Source organism: Globicephala melas, chromosome 3, assembly GCF_963455315.2.
Source record: "Globicephala melas chromosome 3, mGloMel1.2, whole genome shotgun sequence".
Lineage (NCBI taxonomy): Eukaryota > Metazoa > Chordata > Mammalia > Artiodactyla > Delphinidae > Globicephala > Globicephala melas.
Genome location: NC_083316.1, coordinates 102,911,433 through 102,938,276, shown reverse-complemented (window position 1 = coordinate 102,938,276; position 26,844 = coordinate 102,911,433).

The window sequence follows — 26,844 nt, the reverse complement described above, 5'->3', positions numbered from 1 at the left end:
TGTCTCATGGTCTTCCATTGGGGCATCTCTGATTTCCGAGGATGCAACTCAGGCACCATCAGGGAGGTCAGCTCAGACCTGTGCATGATGACAGCCTCCACGCCCTAGAGTGGAAGTCTCCAAGGGGCACCAAAGGACATATCAAGTTTTGCTGCAAAACAATAACTTCCTTATACACATTTTTCTCTGTGGCTGCGGTTAGCAAAAGAGAGGGAAAAAAATATTTAAAAGTGTTTGGAAGCTAAGAATAATAAAGAAACAAGCCATCCTCCTAGGGGAGAAATGACTGCCTTTCATTCCTGGGTAATTTGCAGAGGCCTTTTAACTCTACCTTGGAGCTACAGGGGTGACAATGTGGGTATAATTTAGGACGCTCTGGAATCTCCTTAAACCTATCAGGCCAAGACTTACTCACAGGTTGTTCTATTAATACTATGAGCCAGAGAATATCCAATAATATTGAGGAGGCTAACTTCAGAAAGAAATATTCTTCCAACTACTTATTTTGTCTATAATGACCAAGTTATTTGTCTTACGTGCAATGGATAAGGAAGAAAATTCCTATTTCTGTGGCATTGTAATTTGATTTCAGTTCTGTCAAGTCGTATCACACAAAAGCCTCCTTTTCCCCTCCTTCCCCGACTCTTTTCTTTTTGTCAATGACATTCCCCATGATGAGCATTCCGAAAGAGTAGCTACTGCTTCTCTTGTCAACTGGGTTTTGTCAGTTCTGAACACAGGGTCTTGCTTTGCCGTTTCCAAGGTCTTTTTGAAACCTAGGATCACAGCTGGTGCTTCAATCAGGAGTTCACACCGTGAAGAAGCTGGCAGTGAATCCTCCACCGAGTCTGTGGAAGATACATCATCTCTTTCCCAGCCACAATGGAATACACCTTTCATTTTCTCACTGAAAAAGACTGCATCATTCACTACTCTTTCTTGACAAAAATATTAATAACAACCCAGCCTCCTAAGGGATGGGAACATTTTGGGGTTTAAACTGAAGTGACCTTAGCTTGTCAGAATGATTTGACTTTAAGAAATGCAATAGTAAATACTGTTTTTTATTGTGGTTTTAAAATCTGGTATAGTAATAAAATTAAGGCCATCTTAACTATGTCTATCATGGCAAAATGTGTCAGTAAGAATATATAAGTAGAGGGATTTTTTTAAGAAATATGCTTATATAATGGAATTTGTATTCTTTCCCAACTTGTGGCATGGTATTTCTTTGTTTTTTATCATTTTCAGGGATAGATTATAATGGAACCTCTTTAAGATAATGTTTTTAATGTTTAAAAACTATTTTGTTTATATATGGAGAATGAAGATGAAAGAAAACATTTAGTGGCACTTTAGGAAGAAAAAGTATTGGCAATGCTAGGCAAATGTGATATTAGGATTTATATTTCTAGCTGAGATCAGTGCAGAAGGTTAGCAGATAAATCAGAAAATGGAAACGGAATATGGTCATACATAATAACTAAGAATTTGAAGTAAAATTCTCCTTCTTTGTTGCTAACTTCTTTTTTCAAATTTTGTGGTTTCACTGTAGTACATGTTTAACAATTAGTGTTCTAAGTTGTAACTTATTCAAAGACAATAAGCCTTCTTCAAATATTAATACAGGCTGAATCTAAATATGCCAAATGAGGCAGAGAAGTGGTAGATTAGATGCCCCCAAATTACTTTGACCTCAATTATCTAGATACGATTTCAAGAATCACTTTACGTGGCTAAACAGCGTGTAATCTAGTCGCCTCCAACAAAATCACCATCTTCTAGGAAAACCAACCTTTCACATTCCACTGTCTTCCATTCTCAATCAAATCAGAGCCCAGGGTTACAAACGTTCACCCAGCATCTTACGGGTGAGATCCATATTTCTTGGGTAATTACTTCTATTATTAATGTTATGTGTAGCAGAAAATGAGTATTTTATATACCACTTTTGTGAACATAGGTGTTTTTCAAATGAAAGATGACTATTTTTTAAAGATATTCTAATTATTACCAAATACATGTTTCTGTATCACCATATCTGAAACTAGACCAAAATCAACAATTAAAAATGTAATCAGAGGTGCTAGGGGAGGGGAAAATGGGAAGTTATTGTTTAATGGACATAGAGTTTCAGTTTTGTTTTGTTTTGTTGTTTTGTTTTTTGCAAGTCTCGGGGAATTTATCACAATGAGCTTTTACCTGTATATATATATATATATATATATATATATATATATATATATTTTTAACATCTTTATTGGAGTATAATTGCTTTACAATGGTGTGTTAGTTTCTGCTTTATAACAAAGTGAATCAGCTATACATATACATACATCCCCATATTTCCTCCCTCTTGCATCTCCCTCCCCCGTCCCACCCCTCTAGGTGGTCACAAAGCACCGAGCTGATCTCCCTGTGCTATGCGGCTGCTTCCCACTAGCAGGTTTCAGTCTTACAAGATGAAAAAGTTCTGGATTTCTGTTATACAACAATGTGAATATACTTAATGCTACTGAACCATACACTTAAAATAGTTACGATGATAAATTTTATGGGTTTTTTACCACAGTTAAAAATTTTTTAAACATAATCAGGAGAAATATTCTCCTTTGGATCAAGGAAAATGGGCTAGGTGGGATTCATTATCTTCTTGCCAAAAGCCAGCGTTAAGTTACATGACGCAGTTATAGAGAAGGTTGGTAAAGCTACCACAGGGGTCAAGGAAAACAAGAAGCAAAGAGAAGATGATCAATGCCTTTGTCTCCTTGAATAATCTTAATTCCTGCAGAATAACTGAAATCACCTCTCAGATAAACCTTTCACCATGAAAAGTGTGGCTGGGAAAGCTGTGAAAAACACTCTTCCTAAATAATGCTTACTGATCCTTGACATGATCATTGCTTAGACATTGACACAAGGCCAAGTTTCTAAATGTCAGATATACAAGAGGGAAAAGAAATTCCTTGGATGAAAGTAAAGGAGAGGGAAATAAGATTTGTTGAGCTTGCACAGTGCTTTACAAGTGATATTTCATTTGATCCTGTGAGGTAGGTACTATTATCCCGTATTTCTAATGAGAGAAATTGCATCTGAGAGGTTAAGGAATGTGCCCTATTTTGTTCAGATAGTACTGATATCAGTAGAAAGGTTGCACCAATTCAGAGAATCTGATACAGTCCAATCCTCATTTCTCTGTGACACCATTTTGGAAAGTCAGGAGTGAAACTGAGGGACAGAGGCATACCTAGTGTGTCCTCTCAGCTCTCATACTCTGGATGATGCCATACACTATGTCTGTTTATGGTCCCTGGTTCCTGGGAATCGAAGGCCGCATTCTGGAGTGACCATGGACCCCTCACTGTCCTGCGTTAGCCATTATTTCAGTATCCATCCTTATGATGACTGAACACCAATACAGTAATCCTTAGACACAAAGATGTGAACATGATCACACCCCTGCCTTCAAGAAACTAGTGGGAAATGCTGATAGGTAATAAGTATGCTAAGTACCTGCCACAGTGGAGGTATACACATGGTTCCATGTGGGAAAAAAGTTAAAAAGCAAAATGGAGGAAGAAGTTAGTGGGGAAGGAATGGATGGGATATAGTATCTAGAACCCAGGGCAATGAGAATGAGAAGGGTGTGCTCCATCCCCCAAGCCCAAGGCTCTGCCTAAGGTCCACCTCTGCCTTTTCTGTACAAGATTCCTAAAGTTTTAGGAGAGTTAAGCAGTACCTAGTATATTAATTTTTGCCTTATCATTAAATACAAGAGACAAAGTGACAGATAAAGAATATTTTATATCCTTTTTTTTTTCTTTTTTTTTTGCGGTACGCGGGCCTCTCACTGTTGTGGCCTCTCCCGTTGCTGAGCACAGGCTCCGGACGCGCAGGCTCAGCAGCCATGGCTCACGGGCCCAGCCACTCTGCGGCATGTGGGATCTTCCCGGACCGGGGCACGAACCCGTATCCCCTGCATCGGCAGGCAGACTGTCAACCACTGCGCCACCAGAGAAGCCCAAGAATATTTTATATCCTATTATTGAGGACTAACTATAGTCCTTTATTAGGAACTAGATGTGTGTGTGTGGAAGTGGGGGGAAGGGAAAGTAAGAAGGGGATTGTGAAATAAGACTATTATTTGTGAAAATCAAAATTTCTTTAAGAATCTTGAGTGGGCATAAACTGGCAGTGTTACCTCTCCCCATACATATTGTAAATGCATAGCATGCTAGACAATTAAAACTTCATCTTCTTTCATGAATTGGAAATTCATCTTCCAATTCTGTATTATTTTATATATAACATCATACATTATACCTTATATATGACATAATTTTTCTACCAATTTAATTAGGTCACCCAAAAGGATTACCCGTAACACGCCAAACACACGATTTGTTGTCTATACTTGGGAAAGCAGTTTTTAAACTCCTGGTATCGCCTTGGACTTTCTTTGGATTTCTTGGATTTGATGTTCACAATCCATTGCAATAGAAACACTGAAGGAGGGCGTGTTGAATGTGGAATATCGCTGTAGAGAGCTAGGCTAAAGCAAACTCCATAAGGTATTTTAGCGGAGGATGCAGGAAAACAACAACAAGGAGAAAGCTGGTGAGATTCACAAACTGTAATTAGCTCCATTAAATGCCTTTAACTAAATTTCTAACACGCTGTTTAAAGAATGGGGACCTTTATGAGAAAATGTTGCACACCCCTTTTTTGGTCATTGTTTTTGAGTGTTAAACACAAACTACATTTACAGGTCCCATGGCTATCAGATTTATTTGCTCACAACACAGTTTCCTCAGCATTGTTTGTTATCCAGGAAATTTCACAGCTTTAGAGGACCCAGACTTCAAAGTCAAGGAAGTAGATTTGGGGCATGGGAGCCTGGGTGCACCAAGGGAGACTGTTCGTCAGCATTAGAAAATTTTTCTTTCTTTCTTTCTCTCCCTCTCTCTCTTTCTTTCTTCCTTCCTTTTTATGCTACAGGTTGCAAATCAGAATCAGATATCTGCCCATAATTTTGAAAGCCCACATATTCATTTTCAAAGATGTCTAGATACTAGTTTATCATTTCATAAAACGTTTAGCCTACCAGACGAAACACTGTTTTATCAGTTGTTGATGGAAGAAGCCTTCCTTTGCTAAACATTGTGCAGTACCAGCAGCGTGACCCCCGGGGTCATGGGATAACAATGGTGTGCTCACGTTGGCAGGGGCCTTTTTTTTTGCAAGTGGCACCTGCTGTGAGGCTCTCCGTATAAATACTGAACGCCTGCAACAAATCACAGATGTTTTATGCACTAGAAAAACCGACAGGAAGTAATCACTAAAAAAAAGAAACAGTGTGGAATAGGTAGGAGAAGGGAGAGAAAAAAGACTCCTTTACCTTTGAGGGGATGTTTGGGGGAATCGATTTAAAATGCAGAATGTGAGTAGCCTTGCTGTGTGGCTCAGCTTGACCCAGGCTCCAACTCAGCCCAGCTGAGAAGGTACAGGCCTTGTAAGGAAGATGGGGCATCCTTTACATAAGCTGAGTGGGAAAACACACTTGAAAATTCCTTTGCATTGTCTTTGGTGGGTTGGAGTTCTTAACTTTTTCAGTTGTTCTCTTTATTTTGTGGCATCTAAGTGTTTCACAGAACAAGTACCCTGTAATTTTTTTAATATGAAAAGAAATGGTTTCGTTTTGATGCAAACCTTCCTTATTATCCGGGGACCATTCCCTTTACACTTCCCTGGGGACTGTCCCCACCACCTCCATTAGGTTCTTTCTCCTGTCCTGAACATTGACCATTGGGCCTCAGAAAAAGAACTTCATGCCTGAGTTTATCTTGTTTCCATATCAGCTTATTTTCAGTGTATTTCAAGGCCATATAATAACATTATTTTATAGACTTCTGAGTAAGTGGTAACAAAGAAACTATTTGTCTCTTCTCCATTTCCCCAACAATTTCTGGACCTCATTTCAAAGAGATGCATGTCGTCGGAATGGTAATGTGCTTTTCTTTCTTCCAGAGAAACCAAAGCATGCTGTTTGTTTTCACAGGAGTATTTATACTTAACACGTTTACATTTTAAGTCACATTTGCTTGACTTCCTAAATGACTTCTCTATTTTTTAGCTTCTCATCACATTAAAAATCTACCCCTAATGAATTCTTCGGAGCCCTATTTTTTTTTTCTTTTTTATTTTAATATTTGACAGTTTCTTTGTAGAAAGGAAAGAACATTTGAAATAATATTGGATATTTTGCCAAGTCTGTCAAATGAGGAGCACTTTCACTTTCTCAGCTCCGTCTCATTAAAATTGTATTCTAATTCTGTCTTAACTCGGTCTCTGTGCTTCATAAGTCATTGCCTGCTCATTACTTGTGGTGTGGGAGATGAAATTTATTCAAACCCAATAGCCGAGATAAAGCATTGAAAGGCAGGCAGCTGGGAGAAATGAAATTAGCCTATTTTAGTGCTTTTCCGGCTGGATTTTTGCATCACCACCCATTATGCCACGTGTCAGTTTGCATTTGTGACACTATCTATGTTTGGTTTATAGATTTCTGTTAATACGATATTCTTAGAAATATAGAGAATCTCCCCCCTTTTGCTTTTGTCTTAGAATTGGAATGTCCCTGAGTATCTGGATTGATAAAGAGGAAAACATGATTTTCTATAGTTTTGTATAATTATAAAATCATTAAAATTGCCCCCAAAGATTAATTGTTTCATTGTGTTACAATTCATAATTGTGTGTCTTACAGAAAAGAACATTAGTGACAAAGAGTAAATGTTATACCCTCAGAATGGTTTGAGGGGAAATGGCTTTAGAATGCAATGTGGCTTACAAGCAATTTCACATGGAATCCGGGAGGGAGCTGTGCTTTCTAACCTAACCACTCCATCTTGAGCTTTAAATGTCATAAGAACACACTGTGGAATTCCTAATTTTGAATATAGAGGAGTTTTTGAAGAAAATTGACTAAAAGCATTGTACTTTGCCATTATCAAATTGAGTTGTTAAGGAATTATATGGTCTAATTACTAAACTTGGTATTTTTGACTACTTTGATTATGAACAGATATTGTCATTAGCTATCTAATTAGATTGACTGCAATAACAAGCAGTAATTTAGAAATATGTTCTAAATTAGTTTCTATATGAAAGCAAAGTCTTTGTTGATCTGTGTATGTGATTAATGTCAAGTGTCATGAATTAGCTGAGGGATTTCTGTGTAGAAATATATGCATTTATATAAAAGAAAGATTCATCTACACTGAAAGTAAAAGATGGAGCTTGATTGGTGCCTAAATATAAGTACCAATGCGATTTTTTCTGATTACTCAAAGAAAATATAGGAAAAACAACACACTTCCTAGAAATGTGATGGTTAGGTTTAAGTTAGGTTTAACTATCTATGCATACAATGCATATGTACAGTGTGTGTACCCAACCTAGAAACTTTGCAAATAATATATGCAGACTTAAATTTAAATAGAGCCCATCAAAGCATTATGTAAGATATGTGGACAAATCTGTCCAATCCATTGTAGTACAAAATTACAAAATATTTTACGTGACTAATAAATTGTGCAGATAAGCAGTGGACCATAGTCATAAACAAATTAACCTTTGATGTAGGTATTTTCTGGTAATGGTAGCTGGATTGGAAAGGTGACCCTCCTGAGAGCATTTAGCATGGTGCCTTTTTATTTGCTTTTTATCTCTTTCCCAGTGTGATACTTGGTTCATGATCTTGGTCATGCTTATACCTATTAACATTTTTGTAAACCATCTAACAGAGGAGAAGGTAGAGTTATAACCTAGGACTAAACTGGAAATTACTAGGCCACACAAGCCTAAACCCCGGCATGATTTAAGAGATTCTGTCCAAAAGATTACATAATAAACTATGCTATGTGCCTATATGCATATTATGTAAGTAAATCTCAGACACCCAAACTGATGTGGCCTTAAACAATTAACTACTGTAAGATTTATTCCTGAATACTCATTTATGGGTTAAAGAGCAATTCTATGCTATAACTAATTTACCCAGATCCATTCAAACCCCATACTTCTACCCCTGCTTCTCCCCATCTTCTCCACTCCAGGCCCTTGGACTAAGCACTTAACGTAGTCCTTGGTTTGTATGGCCTCTACCAGGCAAGTAAAACTTCTAATAGTAATGTGGAAACCGATTTGTTATTCAAATAGAATATTTTTTAACACCAAGCTTGGGTCTATATAACCCTTGAGTTTGTAACTTAAGCCTCACAGTTCTACAGACTAAAGGGCCCTGCCAAGAAATATACTGAGAAAATGGACCATATGATCCTGCAATAGACTGTGATCTATTTTTTCATTCGCAAAACACTTCTCCCTTTTTTCAGGCTATAAGAATCTGGTTGCCAATTATACTTAAATTATTTTATTTGGCCCCTTGATTCTTTGATTAACTGGACGTTTTCATAGAAATAACAGCTGCACCAGCAGCACGTTTTCAAAGCAACAAGGAAAGAATCTGGTCCCACTCCAGAGTCCCATGTTAGCCAGTTCCTTCTCACCAAAGGGGAACAAAAAATACCTACAGCCAAAATGAATAAAAAGGCAAAGGGCCTTTATGGATCTATTGTCCGTTTAATGCCCTGGGGTGGCCACCAGTCCATGAGGTTGTGCTCTTTCCTTGGTACTCTTGGCTATATCTGTCCTTCATGGTTGTTGGTGGTGGGTAACTCTATTTAGCACTAGTGGCTGCTCTGGTCAGTGTCAAGGAGTTTTAGCCTAATCTCCTCTGTCTTGAATATTCTTAAATATTCTGGGTTCTTAATATTTTCCCAGTAGTTGCATGCCTTCTCATGAATTCCAGCCACATTAAGGCATTTGTGATGTCAGATCTCAGAGAGTGAAATCCTTAAAAAAGTGGGGGGCCTTCTTGGATGATGTCCACATTATTCTTACAAATAGGCTCTCCCACAACCCCTCCCATTAGCTTTAGTGCATAATACATAAAACAGTATCTATCTGCTTTTCATCACTCAGGTTCAAAATTGTCTGCCCTACAAAATATTTTCTTTGCCCATTTTTGTTTTACTTTTATACAGGCATGTCTTGTTTTATTGCACTTCGCTTTATCGCACTTCACAACTATTGTGTTTTTTACAAATTAAAGGTTGTTGACAACCGTGTGTCAAGCAAGTCCACCAGCACCCTTTTTCCAACAGCATTTGCTCACTTCATGTCTCTCTGACATTTAGTAATTCTCACAGTATTTCAAACTTTTTCATTATTATTATATTTGTTGTGGTGATTTGCAATCAGTGATCTTTGATGTTACTATTACAAAAAGATTACAACTCACTGAAGTCTCAAATGATGGTTAGCATTTATAGCAATAAAGTGTTTTTAAATTAAGGTATTTACTTTTTTTTTTAAGACAATGCTACTGCACACTTAATAGACTACAATAGAGTATAAACATAACTATTATATGCACTGGGAAACCAAAAAAATTGCGTGACTTGCTTTATTACATTAGTTTTATTGTGGTGGTCTGGAACCAAACCCACAATATCTCCAAGGTATGCCTGTATTTGACTTTCGTGAGATGCAATTCTATATTTCTTTGACTTGTTCCAGTAGCTGAATTATCTAAGTGCTCCTAAATATAAAGATTTTCTTTGAGAGTCCTGATTCAGCATCAGACCTACTGGCCTCTGCCTATGAAAACTAAAATGACTCTTAAAAAGGTAACTGGTTCTTAATTAACAAATGAATGTTCTCTTCTAAGGCAATATCTTCCTTCAGTTTTCTACCATTTAGCACCCAGTATCCTCCCATATTTTTACTCATCTTGGCCTTTCAATCTGTTTCTTCCATGTCTCCTTTACCAGCATGCATTTTATGTCCCAGATAATAGTGCACTTAGTCATAACAGATGAGCAAACAAAACAAAGAGCTGGACATTAAGTGGCCAGCTCTAAAATGATTACATCAAAGATATGCAAACAAAGAAAAAAATCATATAAGTTATATTTCCAAATTGTTAAGGGACAAATTTCAAAAGGAGGTAAAATTATGACTCATATAAATATAAAATGAACACATGTCAAAGATGTGTTTTAATTCATAAATTGAAGGAGGAAACTGGCAAGATGTTACAACTGGTTCAAAGGAGAGTCCAAAAAACAGACACATATAAATTAGGAATATTGAATTGAATTTGCAAATGTATGCAAAAGTGGCTCCTTCTAAAATAGGAGAGCCAAGTTGAAACTCCACAAAACAGAATTGATTTACTTGTCTGTAGATAAGAATTATTTGCATGACTGTCAGTTTTTTACAAGTTATTTTCTACTTTACAAAGTTGTAGAAAGTTGCATAACGTGTACAGGACCAGGTAATCCCTGGAGCCTCCAACATTCCATAGAAAAGAAATCCAGTAATTTATTTTGCATATTCTAAAGTTTTACATTGTTCTTTACAGGTTTGTTGAATCTTCTTGATTCAACAAATGAATGAATGAATACACTTGGTTAGACTTCCGACGGTACTTAGGATTAATTACTCATTCATTCAACAAATACTATTTCATACCTATCGTACCTATATTTCTATGTTTTGGGTGCTGAAGATAATGCAGTTAACAAAAAAGAAACACTTCTGTCTTATATTCTAATGGAGAAAGAAAGAAAATGAGTAAGTAAACAAGCAAATTATTAGTATATATGTCAGATGATGTTTCATACTATTGATGCCGAAAACTCAGCCTCTTTGCACCAGTGCCAAATGGCATCTCGGAGACAGAGTTTTGGGTGAAGTAGAAAAGATTAGCTTTATTGCTTTGCCAGGAAAAGGGGGACACATCGGGCTCATACCTCTCAAAACTGTGTGTCCCAACCCAGGAGGATTTGGTGAGGAGTTTTATAGCAATGGTTCAAAGGTGGGGCTGCTGATAAGGATCAGGGTGTGTGCAGGGCCTGCACTCCTTTAATCTGGCCTCAGGTCGTCTCCTGATGAGCTTCTCATGGTTATCAAACTGTGACCTTCTCTGGAATGAAGAATGCTAACATCTTCCATTTGTTAGGGGGTTTTAGTTCTGTGAAAGAGCTCAAAGATATTATGTGTGTTCTTTGAGGTGGAACAGGGACCTGCCCCAAGGCTGCACTATTGTTTCTTGACTGTTCCTCCCTTGTCTCTGCATCCCTTCCCTTCCCTGATTTGCAGCTGCTCCCATATGCCCTTTTCCTTGTTTAGCCTAAGATGGTATAAAAGCCCAAGCTCTAACCACCCCTTTGAGTTACTCAGCACTGAGCGCTCCCATGTGTGCATGTGTGATGCACATGTTAATAAACTTGTTTGTTTTTCCTCTTATTAATCTGTCTTTGGCCAGTCTGATTTATAGGGCCCCAGCAGGAGAACCTAAGATGGGTAAAGGAAGAGATTTTTCTTCCCTTACAAAGGTTTTGAGCTTAGGAGCGGAATGATGCAATATAGATTTGATATTGGCTGCTGTGTGAGATGGGGCCAGGATTTATTGGAGATCAATCAGGAAAGCTCTGGCAGTCTACTGAAGGATTATGATAGCTTGGAGTAGAGTAGGAGTTGTGGAAACAGGAAGAGTGCTCTTTCTTGCTGAATATTTTACAAGTGAGACCACCAGAGAATTTCTGCTCAACCCAGCAAGAATAAGAAATAACTTTGCAAAACTCACACAGTCCATTTTTCACTCTTGAAAAACCTTTCCTAATTCAAAGGCACAAGATTGTCAAAGCACAAAAATATTCCCAGAAAATTATTTTTATCTTGTCCTGTGAAGTGTATAGAAAGACAACTTGCTGTTTGTTCCTTTCTGTCACTGAGCCTGTAATGGGTGTTTGCTTGCAAACTAGAGAAATTTACTTTGACTGAGTGAAGCAGGAAAGGGGAACATTGAAAGAATACCATTAGCTAATGGAAGAGTTAGACCCAGGTCTTTTAAGCTGACTGGGAAAAAAAAGGTTCCTAGATTTTTTGGTGGGAGATAAACATGAGAATAAGTGGGTTTTTTTAGTACATAAATCATGAAAAATGAAGAAAAATAACTAAATGAATATAAAAATAAGTATGCATATACAGTTATATATCAGATGAGAACTATGCTTATGCCAGGAGTGATACATTTTTAAAAAATAATTGTGATCAGCATGCAATTAGAGAAAATGTGGGCTCTGTGCCTCTGGTTTAAAAGAGAATTTTCTCTTTATTATTCTGGGGGAATCTAGTTGGATCATTTCAGCCATTCATCAGATTTCTCTGGGGAATTTTTGTTAACATTTTTTTAAAAAACCCAAAAATTTCCAGAGCACAATGCAAAATGTTCTGATTCAATACATTTGAGCTGATACCTAGAAATCTATACTTTACAACCTTATAAGGATTTTGACACTCAGCCAGTATGGGGACCCATGAGTTAAGGCACAGCCTACACCTGAAAATGTGTTTTATTCACCTGCTCGAAAAGAGAATCTGAAAACAGAGGTTTGTTTGCTTATTGAGATCTACTCATTTTATTGAGTCACAGAACATTGGTGCATAAAGATTATCTTGTCAAACAGAAAGCAAACAGATGAGGCAACTACAGCCTAAAAAGTACCCAGTAACCACAAAACGTCTGCCTTGCACCGGACACTGCTTAAAAAGTGTATTTAAAATTTTTTTCACAAGGTGTTTTCCTTAATATGTATTTATATTTATTTAATTTCTATCTATTTTCAGGAAGTAATCCAAGTGGCATTTAACAATTATATATACAACAAAATAGTAAAAAAAAAAAAAAAAAAGTAGAAGAAAGAAAGGAAGGAAAGAAGGAAGGAAGGAAGACCAAGGTAAGGAAAAGATAAATATGGCAGTGACCATTCATCAACTTTGCAATGATAAAGTTTAGATTAGATTCTGCACTCCATCACACTCAGGGCAAAAAGAGTAAACTAAACTACAAGCTTCACAAAAGGTAAGTAGTATGATTTCTTTCTTATTATTTATTTTCCTCCTTGTATGAAGCCATGAATTGCTCAGTCACTCATCAATGGCTATAAGTCATAGCACTGTTGCAGGAAGGGGGACCCCTTCCAGGGCCCAAGAGTGGGCTCTGGTCTAACACTCAGAAATGAATTGTCCAAGGAGACACACGTGCTGACAAAGCAAGAGACTTTATTAGGAAGGGGTGAAAGCAGTAAGGTAAGGGAACCCAGGAGAACTGCTCTGCCACATGGCTTGCAGTCTCACGTTTCATGGTAATGGGGTTAGTTTCCGGGTTGTCTCTGGCCAGTCATCTTGCTTGGCCCATACTGGGTCTGACTCAGGGTCCTCCCTGGTGGCGTGTGCATCTCTCAGCCAAGATGGATTCCATCGTGAGGGCTTCTGAGAGGTTGGCAGGATATATCGTCTCCTCCTTCCTCCTCCTTTCAGCCCCTCCCGAATTCTCCCGGTTCGTTTTCTTTATCGGGACCTCCTGTTGTGAGACAGCTCATACAAGCGGTTATCAGCGTGCCTGGCCAAGGCAGTCAGTTTCGGTCAATGGTTCCCTAACAGCCCTGGAGCCAACACCACATTCAACTTTCATTCCATAATGCTAAGGCCCTACACATTTCACAAGGAAATTTAGAAGTCACCTAAGACTATGTAGAAACAAAGTGACCTACAGCCATGAGTGTGTGACATCACATTGGTAAGGCATTCTCTCAAATTTGAAAAAAGTTTTTAAAGCGTTCCTAAAATGAATTTGTGTTTGTCCTGGTTCTTAATTTTCAGATCTAATAGCCAAGCCGAAATACTCTGAGTTTCCATTTATCTGAACCACTATTGTTCAGGCTTCTTTTTATTTTTTCTCACAGGACACTGTTAGAATTCATCAGTCCTTTCAGTGTCTCAGGCTTCATCTTTCCCATTTTTTAAGTATTTTACTCAGAACAATGGTGGTAAATAAAAGGAAAAGAAACAATTCAGTCCTAGGCTCCTAAAAATTATTGAGCTACCAGTGTCCCTCATTTGTTGTGGTTGTGGTTCCTGCTGTTGTTATGACTGTCCTGTTTTTTGTGTACCTTGAATGGTTCTTGCTTTTAAAAACATTTATCCAGTGTTTCACATACTTCCCATGACTCTCCGCTAATAAAGCTTCAGTGTAATTAATGTATTTATATGAACACTGCTGAATTCAACTTGCATTATTTAGACACACAAAGGAAAATCTTGACATTTCCAAGTCACAGTTGTGTAATCAGATGACAGTGTCAGTTGGTTTAAGAATACCTTTACGCCCAGTAAAAAAAAAAAAAAAAGAAAAGAAAAAAGTGAAATTGCTGTTTTCTTTCTATTATATGGTATTTTTCAGTGAAATTTATTTTACCAGATTATACTTCAATTTGACTGAATTTTTTAAACTAAGCAGTTTAAAAATTCCTATTGAACTATATTTGGTCATTTAATTAACTTGGGAAAAAGGACCATATCTGGACAGGGAGAAAGGCAACTCATCACCATTCAAATAGGCCTAGACACAGCCTTTTTTTAATTTTATTTCTTTTTTGCCTTTAAGTAAAGTCTTGCCCCTTGACACATCCTTATTATGGAAATAAATGTAACGTTGAATAAGTTAATGTCATTCTTTTGGAATTATGACATGGTGGGGAAGAATTAGAGCATGCTGGGAATGTTGGTATGAATTGATTTACAAAATAAGTTGCCACATTTGTTTTTATTGTGGTTAAAGCTCTAGTTTGGGAAAAGACAAAGGGCAAGGAATTGGGGAGTTTATGGATGAATGTGGATCTAATGAAGAGAGTCCATTGGTTCCCCAAGCTGGGGTAAGATTCCCACAGTCCTGAACAAACAGTTCTCAGCCTCTAATTTCTAAGCCTTTGTTTCCCCACTTTGGAATTCTGACTACAGGCCTGTTACCAAGCCAACTGAGTTCACTACAAAGATCCAGCGAAGCTCTTTTTATCACAAAGATCAAGACGACAATTGTGTGCCTACAAGAAAAGAACAACTAAAGCCATCCAACAAGCATTAAAAGAACAATTCTAGAGATAGTTGCCTTTGAACTCCGATAATGGGCAACATTCAGTCCCGAGATTTGAAATCCCGAGTTAAAAGAATTCATTACCAGTTGCCTTTCCTTGTAATTATAAGAGCTGCTGGCAGCAGGTATTTTCAGCAGCATTAATTTTGTCAAATGTGATATTTTGCAGTCGTGTTGAGTCGCACACAATGACCATATTATAAACCTACTTTATAGACTTTGTTTTGTTTATTATGGAGTTCATTTATGAAATAGAAGGAATCTAAATTTCGCCTTGGCTTTACCCCCAAACCACAGAAAATGGAGTATTGTTTTATAAAAGCTTGTTCTGAAATATCACTTCCCGAATGTAAAGTATGCTGTTTGCACAGATACATTCCATTGACATGCACAATGCCCAGCTGAGAAAATAAAAAAGGACAGTCAGTCTGGACATTCCCCTCTCTTTTAGCTGTGACCTATGAACAATTTCAGTTCCGTGTGGAAAAAAAAAATAGGAATTTCCATCTTTGTGTAAACACTTCTTTTTCTGATGGTACGGGAGCATTTTAAACTAAATCTGAGAGGGCATAAGTAATTCAGAATAAGTATTCTACTTGAAAAACTTTGACCGCTAGTATTTGTGTGGGCCCTATATTTAAACCTTAGAACTAGCTTCTGGGATTTAGTCATTCCTTATCATGAAATTCATGACAAGCTATTTATTTGCTTTTATGCACTTGTTTTTATGTGAGTGTTCACTCTTTTTTTTTTTTTTTCCCTGCATAAGAAAGACTAAAGAACCAGCTACACTGGTACTTCATTTTGGGGAGGATTGAGTGAGTTTTACATTTGACAAAAATCTAACAGTACCACCCCAGACCAGAGCAGCTTCCTTTTTTTGGTCCAATGTGAACAACATGCTGCTTCTAGAAAACTTGTCAAAAACACTTATCTTGCTAAAAAAGGAAAGGACGAAGAAATGTTCACTTATAGAAAGAGTGTTCTCGGGTTTTGTTTTTAACTTAGATTTTAACAATCTTTTTTTTTAATATTTGATCATATAAAATTTAATTGTTTTCCTGATTGGCAAAACACAACACAAAACAAAAATCCCACCACAAAGTGAAAGGTAAATGACAAAATGAAGAAATATTTATTACATGTGTAATGATTTTTTTCTAATTTTTATTGAGGTACAGTTAATTTACAATGTTAGGCTAGTTTCAAGTGTACAGCAAAGTGATTCAGTTCTTTTTCAGATTCTTTTCCATTTTAGGTTATTATAAGATATCGAGTGTAGTTTCCTGTGCTATACAGTAGGTCCTTGTTGTTTATCTATTTTATATATAGTGGTGTGTATCTGTTAATCCCAGAATCCTAATTTATTTCTCCACCCCCGGCCCCCCCCAATCCTCTTTGGTAACCATAAGTTTGTTTTCTAATTTCTGTTTTGTAAATTTGTTCATTTCTATCATTTTTTTAGATTCCACAAATAAGTGATATCATACGATATTTATCTTTCTCTTTCTGACTTACTTCACTTAATATGATAATCTCTAGGGCCATCCATGTTGCTGCAAATGGAATTATTTCATTCTTTTTTATGGCTGAGTAATGTTCCATTGTGTGTGTGTGTGTGTGTGTGTGTGTGTGTGTGTACACACATGTATATATATATCCCATCTTCTTTATCCATTCATCTTTTGATGGACATTTAGTTAATGATCTATTACTGATGTATATTCACATTTAAGTTCCAATTCTATGCCAGCAAATTTTATGCCAGAATCAATATGAAGACCCACTTTGGAGTATGTATATTAATTTCTTGCATGAAAAACTGTAAATTTGGCAAGGAATTTCTCTTTATTTGTAAATAACCAGCTTTAGTACTTTGCCTACAGATTTCAGATTGTCATGAAAAAAATTTACAATTTTTTTTTTTAGGTCTACATCGAATATTATTTGATTGTAAATAACAGAAATGCATTCATTATCAGCTAACACAGGCAATTCTTAACTAAAAGTAGACTGGTAGACTGTGCTGTACAGCAGAAATTGGCACAACATTGTAAATCAATTATACTTCCATTTTAAAAAAGTAGATTGGTAAATTATGTTCTTAGAGAAAAAATTCTGTAAATCAAATGATTTTTTCATAAGGATTATTTAATGTTATATTCCCAACAAGACCTTGATGACAAACTTTTTAGGAAAAAGGGAGGGGCCATAGATTTCACATTTATTAATGATAAACAGTTTGTTTATATCCCGCATAGTATAATCAGGTTCATAGAACAACAAATCCCATATATTTTATTAAAGAGATCTTAGAACAGGAATTGCATCTGGGTCAAACAGTCACATGTCCGTCCAGGCAAGTGCATAGGAGAGAGAAGGAGGAAGGAATGATTTTATATACCGAGGAACAAGATGGAAGGCTAACTGAGAAATATAATTTGTGATCTGCTTGCTTTTAGCTCCCAGAACCGTGATCTGAGGCTAGACCAAGGCAGCTCTATTCACAGGTCCCCCAGGCTCTGTGTCAGACCAGCTCACAAACTCAAGCTAGTAGATAAGCAACTAGGAAGAAGCAGGGATGGGAGATCTAAGTGCTGGTCCCTGCTTTTCGTGTTTTAAATCTACTACGTCCACTCTTCACAAAACCCTGCATGGCAAATATAATTAGCTTCATTTTACGGGTTGCAAAACTTATGAGTAGAAAGATTGAAGTAATCTTCCCACCATCATATACCTAGGGAGTGGCTGAGCTTTGATTCACACCAACCTTTGTCTGACTCCATGTAGTTATTTTAGCCATGCTGTTAAAGATTATTAGTTATAAGTGGGTTGTTGTCTATAAGTGGAAAAGTTCAGCAGGTCTCTGGTCAATTGCTAGAATGGAAAATTCTTGAGATTCTCAAGAATCAGGGAAGGATTGTGTCTTATTTATCTCTGTACCATTCATGGAGACTAGCGTAGGGGATGTTCAAGTAATAATAATTAAATGGATCATACATACTTTGGAATTTTTTTTCAGGTTGTTGGAAATGACATTAAAGCGGTATTTTGTGTAAATTTAAGATGCACATTTAAATTTTTTGATTATGCTAGAGATTGTATAATGATGTAACACAGAAACCATTAGTTGTTATATTCATTCACTGCCCCCTAATTTATTACTTTATTAGGAGAAAAATAAATCCATGTGTCATCAAGTACACTCTTAAAATGGCTTTGACCTTGGTGCATCTCTGAATCTCAATTTAGAAGTAAAATTTTAAGATTTTAGACAACATCTGGCGGGGAAAAGATCTCATCATATGTCTGATCATTTAAAACCCAAATATCAGCATAAGGAATCCGTAAATGAGACATCAAAGTCAGTGGATATACTAATGAATGTCTCATATCCTTGCCAAAATAAAACAAAATCTAATAAGAAGAAAATCATATGCAATACACTACTATTTACAAAGCATTTTCCTAAGTTTTTCAAACTGAGGTACTTGTTCTTCATAGCAGAAATCAAAGGTAAACATGGATAATGCCAGATTGGGTAAAATATTTTTATATTAAAGCAAACAGATCTATTTTAGACAAAATATGTATTCATTTCTAAGGCATGAAGATAACTCAATAAAGTTTTTCTCTAATATGTACTTCTGGGTTTTCCGAATATTTCCCCTGCCTACCATGAAAGATAGTGATGAAAATATTTGAGAAAAACTATAGTATCGCCTTGTCTTCAGGAGAGCCCTGTGATGTATTTGCAATCATGCCCAATTTACTGGTAAAGAAGCACTGAGAACTTAACTTGCTCAGTTGGGAAAAGGAACTGTTTCAAAGAACATTCCCATTTCCAGGACTCCCTCCTATCTCTTGTAAACTCACCTATTCACAGCATGTTATTAACATCCTATGTCAGATTTAGTAGTGCTCTGGAAAAAATGCATGTAAATATGGATTGCTGTTTATCAATTATATAAAATAGGTATTTATACTCACCCTCAACCTACATTCTATTAACCAACTCTGCTACTAATCAACATTCTTCCTTCTCTAAATAAAATATGACACTTTCTGTAAAGTATGATGAAAATCTACAGCAGCAGTTCTCAAAGAGTGATCCCTTGACCAGCAACATAAGCATCACCTGGAAATTTGTTAGAAATATCAGTTATCAGATCCCACCTCATATCTACCGAATCCAAAACTCTTCATATGGGGCTCAGCAATCTGTGTTTTGACAAGCCCTCCGAGTGATTCAGATGCCAACATTTGAGAATCACTCATCTGGAGTGATTCTACTTACACATTGCTTCTCAATTGACTATAAACTCTTACTTCACTTGAAAGAAGCAAAAACTGGAAACTGTAGACCATACACTGTGAGTATGTGGAAGAAAAAAAATACAGATTTTCCCAATAGTGGAAACATCCTTATCCCTTCATAAAAAGATTGCTAGATAGATGTCTAAAGCATGTATGTTTCATTTTTCATGTATTCCTACCTTGGCAACTTTTTCTTTTTGAAGTATAATTGATTTATAATATTGTATTAGTTTCAGGTGTACAGCAAAGTGATATATATATATATATATATATATATATATATATATATATATATATATATATATATCCTTTTTCAGGTTATTTTCCATTGTAAGTTATTACAAGATATTGAATATAGTTCCCTGTGCTATACCATAAATCCTTGTAGTTTATTTTATGTGTGATAGTGTGTATCTGTTAATCCCAAACTCCTAATTTATCCCTCCCACCTTTCCCTTTGGTAACCATAAGTTTGTTTCCTATATATGTGAGTCTGTTTCTATTTTATAAATAAGTTCATTTATATCATTTTTTTATATTTCACATATAAGTGATATCATGTGATATTTGTCTTTCTCTGTCTTAGTATGATAATCTCTAGATAGACCCATGTTGCTGCAAATGGCAAATTTTCATTCTTTTTTATGGCTGAGTAATATTCCATTGTGTGTGTGTGTGTGTGTGTGTGTGTGTGTGTGTGTTTATAAACCACATCTTCTTTATCCAATCATCTGTTGATGGACACTTAGGTTTCTTCTATGTCTTGCCTATTGTAAATAGTGCTGCTATGAACATTGGGATGCATGTATCTTTTCAAATTAGAGTTTTCATCTTTTCCAGATATATGCCCAAGAGTGGGATTGCCAGATCATATGGTAACTCTATTTTTAGTTTTTTAAGGAAACTCCATACTGTTTTTCATAGTGGCTGCACCAATTTACATTCCCACCAACAATGTAGGAGGGTTCCCTTTTCTCCACACCCTTTCCAACATTTATTATTTGTAGACTTTTTGAGGATGGCCATTTTGATTGGTGCAAGGTGATACCTCATTGTAGTTTTGGTTTGCAGTTCACTAATAATCAGCAATGTTGAGTACCTTTTCATGTATGTCTTCTTTGGAGAAATGTCTGTTTAGGTCTTCTGCCCATTTTTTCATTGGGTTGTTTGGTTTTTTTTGATATTGAGTCATATGAGCTGGTATATTTTGGAAAGCCCTTATCAGTCACGACTATTTGTTTGCAAATATTTTCTCCCAGTGTATAGGTTGTCTTTTGGTTTTGTTTATGGTTTCCTTTGCTGTGCAAAACTTCTCAGTTTGATTAGGTCCCATTTGTTTATTTTTGCTTTGATTTCTATTGCCTTGGGAGACGGATCTAAGAAAATATTGCTAAGATTTATGTCAGTGAATGTTTTGCCTATGTTCTCTCCTAGGAGTTTTATGATATTATGTCTTATATTTAAGTCTTTAAGCCATTTTGAGTTTATTTTTGTGTATGCTGTGAGGGAGTGTTCTAACTTCGTTAATTTACATGTGGCTCTCCAGCTTTCCCAACACCACTTGTTGAAGAGACTGTCTTTTCTCCATTGTATACTCTTGCCTTCTTTGTCAAAGATTAATTGACCATAGATGTGTGGGTTTATTTCTGGGCTCTCTATTTGGTGCCGTTGATCTATATGTCTGTTTTTGTGCCAGTATTATGCTGTTTTGATTACTGTATCTTTGTAGTATTTTCTGAAGTCTAGAAAGGTTATGCCTCCAGCTTTGTTCTTTTTCCTCAGGATTAGTTTGGCAATTCTGGGTCTTCTGTTGTCCATATAAATTTTAGGATTATTTGTTCTAGTTCTGTAAAAAATGTCATGGGTAATTTGTTAGGGGTCACATTAAATTCATAGATTGCTTTGGGTAGTATGGCCATTTTAACAATATTAATTCTTCCAACCTAAGAGCATGGGATATCTTTCAGTTTCTTTGAATCATCTTTAATTTCCTTTATCAGTGTTTTATAGTTCTTAGCATATAAGTCTTTTACCTCCTTGGTTAGGTTTCTTCCTAGGTTTTTGGTTTTGGGGGGGTTTGGGGGGTTTTTTAATGTAATTTTAAACAGGATTGTTTCTTTACTTTCTCTTCCTGATATTTCATTGTTAGTGTAAAGAAATGCAACAGATTTCTGTAAATTAATCTTGTATCCTGTGTACGGCCCCGGGCGTCCCCGGGAGTCCCGACCAGCAGGACAAATCCTTGTGAGTCTGAGGAGGAACCTGTGGGGGTTGAAAAAAAGGGGGAAGGGCAGGAGACGCGAAAGAATGGAGGCAAGACAAAATCCTGATCAAGCCTCAAACTTTTATTGCTGCGGTAGCTGTATTTATACACTGCAGAGAAAGGGGGGCGGGATTCAGAATGAGGGAAGTACTTGGCTAATCATCATTGGTGCTGCGTGCGCGGGCTTTCATTTTAGGCGCGAACTTCTATCTCATAAATCAGGAAGAGAAACAGGGTGTCGGCCATCTTCTAATGGCGAAAACTTCTTGGCTCCCAACTGTATCCTGCTACCTTGCTGAATTCATTTGTCAGTTCTAATGGCTTTTCTGTGAAGTCTTTAGGGTTTTCTATATAGAGTATATGTCATCTACCTATAATGACAATTTTACCTCTTCCCTTCTATTTGGATACATTTTATTTCTTTTTCTTTTCTGATTGCTGTGGCCAGGACTTCCAATACTGTGTTGAATAGAAGTGGTGAGAGTGGGCATCCTTGTCTTGTTCCAGATTTTAGCAGGAAGGCTTTCACCTTTTCACTGTTGAGTATAATGTTGGCTGTGAGTTTGTCATAAATAGCTTTTATTATGTTGAGATATGTTCCCTCTGTACCCACTTTGGTAAGAGTTTTTATCATGAATGGATGTTGAATTTTATCAAATGCTTTTCCTGCATCTATTGAGATGATCATGTGGTTTTGTCTTTTCTTTTGTTGATGTGATATTGATTGATTTGTGTATGTTGAACCATCCTTGTGACCCTGGGATGAATCCAGTTTGATGGTGGTGTATGAACTTTATTATGTGTTGTTGGATTCAGTTTGCTAATATTTTGTTGAGAATTTTTGCATCTATATTCATCAAAGATATTGGCCTGTAATTTTCTTTTTTGACAGTGTCTTTTTCTGGTTTTGGTAACAAGGTGATGGTGGCTTTATAGAATGACTTTGAGAGTGGTCCCTCCTCTTCAATCTTTGGGAAGAGTTTGAGAAGAAGAGGTGTAAGTTCTGCTTTGAATGTTTGGTAGAATTCCCCAGTGAAGCCATCCAGTCCTGGACTTTTGTTTGCAAGGAATTTTTTTTTTAATTACAGATTCTATTTCACTTCTAGTGATTGGTCTCTTCAAATTATGTTTCTTCTTGATTCAGTTTTGGCAGGCTGTATGTTTCTAGAAACTTGTCCATTTCTTTTGGGTTATCCAATTTGTTAGTATATAAGTGTTCACAATATTTTCTTATGAAAGAAATTTTCTTATGATTTTTTAAAAAATATCTGTGGTATCAGTCATTTCTCCTCTCTTGGCAACTTTTTGATTAACTGATCAATTGTTAGGGCTGGTCCCAAGTGTGTTCTAGCTCCCTTATAAAAAAGTTGAGATAGGTGATAGATATAGATAGGTAGGTAGGTAGATAGATAGATAGATAAACTTGATCTATTTTGAATGAACTAAGAATATAAGCATTCCTCTGTAAATCCCTTAAGAAACACAGAGGGCATTAGCTTTTTTAAATGTCTATATTTGGAGTATATCTTGATGTGAAATAAAGGAATGTGATGCTAAGAACTAAGAAAGAACACTTCCAATTCAGAGGCCTTGGAACCCAGAGATGCTGGCAGAGCCGCCACATGAGCTGTGTGAAGAGACAGGACCCCCATCTGAAGGAAAGACACAGCACTGAGACCTGGATTTTTAGACCAATCTCTAGGCTATTAGGATCTGAAATCAGGCCTGTACTTAATTGAATAAAGAAAAACTTTGACTAGACCACCCCAGATGAAAACTGCTCTTTGGAAACTTCCACTCAAGGATACTTCAGAGATTATCCATACTGGCTTGGACCAGGCCTGCCAATCATGTGGGATAACACTGTGACTCCCTGTACGTCCCCTGAAGACTATCACTGGCTCCCTCCCTTCTCTATACCTGCAAGATAAGCTAGGAGATATGAGTAGTATTATCTCCTAGAGAATCACACACCTCTCTCTCATCTCTGTCTCATCTGTCTCTCTCCTCTCTCTCTCTCCTCTGTCTCTCTCATTCTCCCCCTAACCCCATCTGATTTTTACCTGCCTTACAGCTCTAGACCACCTGCTATGGAGAAAATTTGAGCTTTCTGACTGGTGGATTGAAATACTCTTCTACAGCAAGTGGATGCGCCACCTAGCAACTCAGAACTCAGTCTGCTCTCACAACACTTACATTTTAAAATATACTGAAGTCAACAGAACAAATGAAGAAACAATAAGAACTTTTCTTCAAGTGAAGGCAGGATCTCTCTCTCTCTCCAACTCTAAATACAGAAAGAAAATTTTCATTAAGGGTTATGGCGGAGGGAAATAGGGCTGGAAGGAGAGTGAAAGTAATATTGCCAAATAGCTAGTAGTTAAAAGCTCTCTGGCTACTAGTTAAAAGCTCTCTACCTTTGGGCTTTTTTAAAAATCTTAACTACATTCCCTTCCAAAGAGCTGTGAGTGATTACACATTATTGCCTCAAAGAAATCCTAACATTATTTAGTAGTTGGTTTTAGAGCAATGCAAGAGAAAACTGTTTCTGCTAGTACTGAGTGATAGCTCAACACTATTTGACTGGGCTTTAGGGAACAAAGCCTTCTGATTACCCAGGTGAAAATCTCTCCCTCTCAAGTCTGGCTTCCTGTGTTGCTTTCACTCCTTCCCTGGCACTGTAAGAAGCAGAAAAATACTTTGAATATGAATTTGAGGTGTGAAAATTATATCCTCTAGGATATAATTTAGTTTAAATTGGGCAGTTGATCACAGATCTGGGAGTCTTCAATTTTCCTTTTCCCAGACTCAGTGCATATTTGAAGAGGGGTGGGAAAGGAGTGTCAATATCATCTTGCTGGTTTTGACTTAGCTTTGTCTTGTAAGTGTATATGAAGCTGTATTTCTTGACAGAAAATCACCCGAAAGAGAAATGAGCTGCTGTGAGCGTTACAGCAAGGAGGGAGACATGAAAGGGTCTAAGAAGCAAGATAAAAGCTTTATGAGGAAAATCATATGCTGCATTTGTGTTGTCAAATCTCAAAATTCAATACCTAAAAGGATTGAGAGCAGAGACTCTAATATTTGCACACTCATGTTCACAGCACCATTATTCATGATAGCCAAAACATGGAAGCAACCCAAATGTCCGTCAGCAGATGAATGGATAAACGAAATACAGTATATACATACAACGGAATACTACTTTAAAAGGAATGAAATTTTGATGTTAAAAACAGAGATGAGCTTAAAGATGTCATAGTCATGGCAAATGAAATAATCCAGTCACAGAACGACAATATTGTATGATTCCACTTATATGAGGTACCTAGGGTAGTCAAAGTCATAGAGAGAAAGCAGAATAGTGGGAACAGGGAGGAATGGGGAGTTATTGTTAAATGGGTCCAGAGTTTCAGTTCTGGATGGGGGAAAAGCTCTGGAAATGGATAGTGGTGATGATTGCATAACATTGTGAACGTATTTAATGTTACTGAACTGTACACCTAAAAATGGTTAATATGGTAAATTTTATGTTATGCATATTTTACCACCAAAAAAAAAAAGTGAAAAAAATAAATCCCAAGATTCGTGGAGGTCCGTAGAGTGGGTTCCTGGCAAATGTCCAAGTTCTGTGATGTCAATGCTCGTAAATGGAAAAAAACCAAAATGGATAATCTAATTGGCATAAACAAAGCCCTTCAAGAAAATGATATTTAATCCCACATTTACCAATCATCAAATAATAAAGAATGTTAACTAGAGTTTGAAACCCCCCAAAAAGTTAAATAAATATTATGGCAGAAAGTTATGCTAAACCCACAATGAGTGGTAGGGATTGTCATTAGCAGATTGTGTGTGTGTTGGGATGGATACTGAAGTTTTAAAACTGATTTCTTGGGTAAATTTCAGAAGAGGTGTCAGGAAAGAGAGCAAAAACTAGACAAAATAGGAGAGACAAGAAGAAGCCCATTAGGGCTTCCCTGGTGGCGCAGTGATTGAGAGTTCGCCTGCCGATGCAGCGGACACGGGTTCGTGCCCCGGTATGGGAAGATCCCGCATGCCGTGGAGCGGCTGGGCCCGTGAGCCATGGCCGCTGATCCTGCTTGTCCGGAGCCTGTGCTCCGCAACGGGAGAGGCCACAACGGTGAGAGGCCTGCGTACCGCAAAAAAAAAAAAAAAAAAAAAAGACGCTCATCAGATGACCAGCTCTGCAGGGGAATAAGAAGAGATAAGTGAGAGTAGCGATTGAATGGTCTGAGAAGGCAAGTACCTGAAAAGCTAAAAATAGAGAATTTAACCTGGGATTAACCAGTGTGTGTGAAACCTGCCCGCGACTGGCGATGTCTCATCCCGTGATGTTCTAACTTTACTCTCAGTATCAATGAGGAGTATTATGGATGGTGATGAGGAAGAAAATTGGGGATCGGGTGCCAAAGAAAGTGTTTAGTGTGAGTATCTTTGATGTGCTCATCGGAGGAGAGAGGAGGACCGGAAGAGTGAAGAACAGACGTTGGCAAGAGCTACAGCAGGGGGCAGCCCACGCGGAGCAAAGGTTTGGGTAAATTTCTAAGGGGAGGAAGAAACCATTTCTGGCACTGATGCAGCACAGAACACAGCAGGACTTGGCAAGAAGAGCCTAGTAGGAAAAGAGAGAAGGAAAGATTATTGAAAGATAATGAATCTTTAATCTGGTTGCCAGAAGGAAAAGGTGTTCCTTCGGATGAAAGGAAAAGGTGGGGTAAGTAGAAGATGCTGACAACCAAAGCAAAAGCATGAAATTACTATGCAATGATGAACTTAGAGTATGTTAAATGTGATGACTTACATCTCTATGTGTTCTAAAAGTGTAAGCAGCACAGACAAGGAAATGAGTTAAAAAGGAACTCCCAAAATCTTCTCACAAGGGAAAACCTCACTCGTAACCACACATACCAACACATTTATGCTACTTAAGATTGTTTTTCCTAAAACCTTGGAAGATTTTATTGAAATCTTCATTTATGACTTTGAAGCTCCTTCATATATACCCATAGAAAAACATCACATACTGCAGAGTTCCGGAAAAAAATAGCGATGCGTATACAGGTCTAGGCTTTTGTTACTCACCATAATAAAAATAGTGTGTTGAGTGTGCTTCATTCCCACAAATAAGTAATGTGTTTAGCTGTTACATTACACCAAATAATGAAAACAAATGTCT